This window comes from Ailuropoda melanoleuca, chromosome 8 (assembly GCF_002007445.2).
Source record: "Ailuropoda melanoleuca isolate Jingjing chromosome 8, ASM200744v2, whole genome shotgun sequence".
Classification (NCBI taxonomy): domain Eukaryota; kingdom Metazoa; phylum Chordata; class Mammalia; order Carnivora; family Ursidae; genus Ailuropoda; species Ailuropoda melanoleuca.
Window position 1 is genome coordinate 104,647,946 of NC_048225.1, and position 4,681 is coordinate 104,652,626.

General features: G+C 57.8%; 1 protein-coding gene across 1 annotated transcript in view; it reads right to left on the bottom strand.

Annotated features, from left to right (window-relative positions):
• Nucleotides 1-4,132, bottom strand: part of LEMD1 (LEM domain containing 1) — a 62,408-nt gene extending 58,276 nt beyond the window's left edge. Inside the window, exon 1 of the mRNA XM_034667123.1 lies at nucleotides 4,017-4,132. The gene's annotated coding sequence lies outside the window, so the exon portion shown is untranslated. The remainder of the gene's footprint in view (nucleotides 1-4,016) is intronic.
• Nucleotides 4,133-4,681: the final 549 nt, after the last annotated feature.

Here is a 4,681-nt window from a genome sequence, read left to right on the forward strand (position 1 = left end):
CTGGGCCCTGCCACCGGCCAGGGGCAGGAGGTGGGGGGAGGGGTGGGGCAACCAGGGGGCAGTGAAAGGAGGTGGGAGACAAAACAGAGGGAGGGGCCGGAACTGGCTGAGACAGAACAGAAAACACTGGAAGAAACCGTGAAAGGGGCACAGGGACACATAAGAGGAAATTATAGAGGAGAAAGTTGAGGGGAGAAAGGGACAGAGACTAATATTTGCGTGAAAGCTGTGTGTCATGCGTGCGCTGGGCCCCTGTTAATTATAGCCATTCAGGAACGCAAACCGTCTTACTCTGATTCCCATTTAGAGGATGAGAAAACGGAGGCTTACAGATGCGGGTGGGCAGTGTTGCTCTTGAGAGGTATCCCTGACCTCCCGCCATTCCCCTCCGGGTCGGCCTGGCCCACTGGAGGAGGGCAGAAACTCCGAGGCCCCTGCCATGTGCCCTCGCTCTCCAGTGGTAGTCCCTCTGTGCCCACACCGACCGGAGGATGGAGGGCTAGCCTGGACACCGAAGCCTCTTCCCCTGGGGAACAGGCTGCAGCAACTCCGTTTTTTAGGAGCCTCCAGCCCCACCATTCCCTCCGAGGGCACACAGTCACCCTGAACCTCAGCCTCGGTCTGCTCACCGGGGCTGAAGATGGTTCCAGCTGAAGATAAGCCAGATGGGGGAGCACTCCTTAGCAAGAAGAGGAGTGAGGATGGGGCTAGCGAGCCATTGGCCCTGCCCTCCATCCTATAGAAAGTCACAGATGGAGGGGAAAGGGACCCACAGATGGAGGGGGCGAGGGGCACAGACTGGGCTCAGCTCCAGAAAGGACTGAATGAAGCCCTAGAGCTGCTCCAAAGGGAGCCAGTGCGCTCCCTGCCTCCGGAGGAAGTAAAACACAGGGTGTACAACCGCGTCTCAGACCCACTGCCAGGCACACAGTAGGTGCCCAATAAATGGTCTACTAATGTGGAAGGGATCATTGAACCTGGAAGGAGGCTAAACAGATCAAATCCAAGGTCCCACCGACTCCCAGATTTTATGAGTCTACATTGGAGCTGACTTCTCTCAGAGCTTTTCATATTTATGTACCTTTTAGGGGAGCCTGGAGCCCAGCAACCCTGTGTCTTTGCCCACGGGGGCAGGAAACCAGGCTGCTAGGAAGATTGTGACTAGGACGAGGCTCTCACCACCCCACACGAACCTGGAGGAGATTAAGCTGGAAGTATATCCTATTATTCTAAGGATGTTGGCTGAATGATAGAGGTGTGCATTTGCTGAATGAATGAACGAATGGCTGGTGAACCTGGAACAAGGACAAGAGATCTAGGTTCTCCCACGTTCCAGGTTTGGTGTGTCTGGCACTCCCTCATGCCTCCACTGTCTGTGAGGGGCGGGACGCGCCCTGGCAGCTGACGCTACTCCCCGTGAGAAGCGAGGCACGTCTGAGCCTTCAGAGGAGCCTCAGGGATTTGCCCCAAACAGATGTCTAGATTTGGAGTTGTAATGAGGATGGATCAGCGGGTGCAGTCCCTGGCCCAGAACTGACCCAGGAGAAGCCGAGTTCCAGATGGATCTGCCAGTCTCCCATACGCAGTCCTCCAGACCTGAACCAGACTAGCGGTGTGCTTGTTTCTGAAACAGGAGGAGCACCCTATTTCTGGACCCTTCGGTAGCCTTCCCCATGGCTCGAACTCCCACTGTTCCTGGCTGCATCTCTACTCCAGAGTGTGACCAGCTCAGCTTCCCTCTCAGTCACTGGCTCCACTGAGCAAGAAAGCACAGAGAGGTCAGGCATAAATTTTCTTTTTCCCAAGGGCTTTCTCTTGTTGTCTCAGGAGGGCTCAGCTCTGAGCCCTCTCAGGCTAACAGGGAGCTCCCAGCCTGGCAGGGTCCCTGGGCTCTTCAGGAAAGGGAGAGAAAGGAGACCTGGGGATGTCTCAGGTAATTAAGGCAGAGAGAGCCCAAGGGGAAGGAAAATGCAAAGACAGAAGCTGGGGAGATGAGGGAAGGGGTAGGGGGCATAGTCTCTCCAGCCTTGATACTTCCTGCCCCTGCATTTCTACTAAGATCCAGGACTGGGCTGTGGGAGGGAGAAGAACCCAGGGAAGTGCTTGTGTCACCAGAATCCAGCCTCCCCAAACACAGGACCCAGGCCACAGTTCAGCCCCTCAGAGCAGTTAGCCATTAAAGAAAAATACAATAACGGATCATTGGCAAACTCAATGCGTTTCAACCTGAGCAATTCATGAATACCAAAATATTCTGATGTTCTGCCCAGTCCTGATTCTTCCCTCACTCCTTTCCTCCCCTGCCCCCCTAAAACCCACACAGGGCAGGCAATGGCAGCCCAGTCTAAAGACTCACACAGCTGGGCTCTCCCAAGTCCTAAAGGAGTACCTCTCAGAGGAAGAGGCAGGCAGAAATCAAGGGTGGGGAGAAGATCTGCGGGGGGCAGCCACTCACTTAGCAAAGGTGCTCTGAGCACACACAATGGGACAGGCACTGTGCTAGGCACCGGGAAACAGCACTCATAAGGCACGGCCAGCAAGCGGGCAGTCCAGTGGGAAGACTGGCCCATACACATATGATTGCATTCAGAGCCGTCCTCCCACCCTGATCCCTGTGTCCCCCACCACCTAGAGCCTTCACACCACCTCCTGGGGGTTACACTGAACTTGCTTCTCCCTATTTGAGGGTCCCTCCTTCCTCTTAAAGCCTTTAGGAGTGGCCCCCGCTGGATATGCACTTCTTCCTCCGTGTGTGTGCGCGTGTGTGTAAGAGAGATCTTCCTCTTTCTCCTGATTGTGATAGGCCCCAGTGGGGTGATGGGGAGCTGGAATTGAATGACAGATAGAAGCTGTTCCCAGTCCCAAGCCTCAGCTTTGTCCTCCTGGAGGATGCAAGCAGGATTTTAAGACCTCCAAAACCACCCCCCAAGGGGGCTTCTTAGGGGACAACCAATTCAGAGCTCTGTGATCCCACGGCTCCCACCCCAGCCTCAAAAGAGCTGAATTTCCCTCTGAAGTTAGCCCTTCTTAAGGCTTAAGGTGGGCCAAGTTGTTCACTGGCAGATGAAGGTACATTGAAAAATCACCAGGAGAGAGTAAAATCAGACCTGAAGAGGAATTTGTTAATGAGGGTGGAGGGGAGGAGGGCAGGATACTATGCTTTCAAAGGGAGGCTGTGGAATGTCGGTCGGGAAGGGCGGGCTCTCCCTTGGGCACCCAGGCGCCCTCTCCTGACAGGTTCGGTAGAGCCAGGGGGCTGGTGGCCAGCCCGGTTCCCTAGGGGCACCCTGTCATGGACCCTTTCTCAGGAAAGGGAGCAGCTCTCCTCTCCAGAGCGGCCTCCCCCGCCCCCACCCAGGCCAAGGCTCCAGCTCCCTGGCGGGCCTCCAGCTCCAGCCCCTCGGCGGTGTGCGAGGGCCCTAGGGTCGAGGAGGGAGGTGGGCGGAGGACCCAGGGCCAAGAGTTGGTGGTTTTGCTCCTAGAAATGGCTTCTCTCGGTCTCCCAAGCTGGGGTCTCCAGAAGACCCCCGTCCCAGGGGCACCGGACACCTCTGCTCTTCCCTTCTTAGCGCTAAACAAACGCACCAGGTGTCAAAAAGTCCTGACTCCGGCCTCATTTATAGCCCCTTCCCCAACCCGCCCCGCACCATGGGGTAAAGAACGAGAGGGGCATCCAAAGCGGATTTCTCTCTAGCTCCCTCTCCTACCCCCCCCCCCGAATCCTACCAGCTGCAAAAAACCTTTAAAAGGAACAAAGGCAATGGGGGCGGGGTGGGGGCTTCCCTGTGGCGGACCTGGGGCTGCGGTTGACGCAGCCCGAGGCCGGTCCGCGCTGGCTTTCAGGTGAGCGGCTGCACCCGCAGCCCGGAGTCCGCCCCTGCCTCAAGGAACCCTCATCGCCCAGCCAACCCCCCGGCGAAGAGGCGAGTCCTCCTCAGCTGCTCCCAGCCCTCAACCCGGCCGAGGGGTCCGCGCTCGCAGCACTTTCTGCCTATTTGCTTTCGCTCAGTACTCACAGTTCGGATGCTAAGCCGTCTCCTCTCGCACTCACTTCCTTTGTCTCTTTCTCTCTCTTTCCCTCTCCAACCTCTCTCTCTCTTCCCTCCTTGTCTGATTCTCTGCTGTAGCTTCCAGTGGAGAAAAATAATTATTCTTCTCAATGGGTTCGCACGGGGCGCACGCACACACGCGCGCGCACACACACACACCGCCGTGGTACCCAATCAATGCACAAATCTTCGGGGTCCCTTTAACCTCTGCGGATGACTCCGGGAGTTAATTATGAAGCCTATTTCGGCGCAGCATAAATATGCATTAAGGTATGAAATGACAACCGATGCGCTGAACTTCAGGGAATTGGCATTTAGACAGACTCCGTCTCGCCGCCCCCCGCTCCCTCCAGAGCCCCGCGAGCCACCACCACAGCCTCGCGCCCTCCCGGGGCTTGCAGTGGCCCTAGCGAGCTCCTACCCGGGTGGAAGCGGGCCGCGTAGCCGCGTAGCCGCGTCCGCGCCGCGCTGCGGGCCCCGGAGCCCCCCTCGTGCGCCCCCTGCGGTCGGGGCAGACCTTGGGCGGGCGAGTCCCCTTCCCCCACGCCGGCAGGCCGGGCCCAGGCCGCAGCGCCGCACCCCCTCCGCACGCGGCCCGTCGGTGAACAAACTCCGCGCTCAGTCCTCTGAGA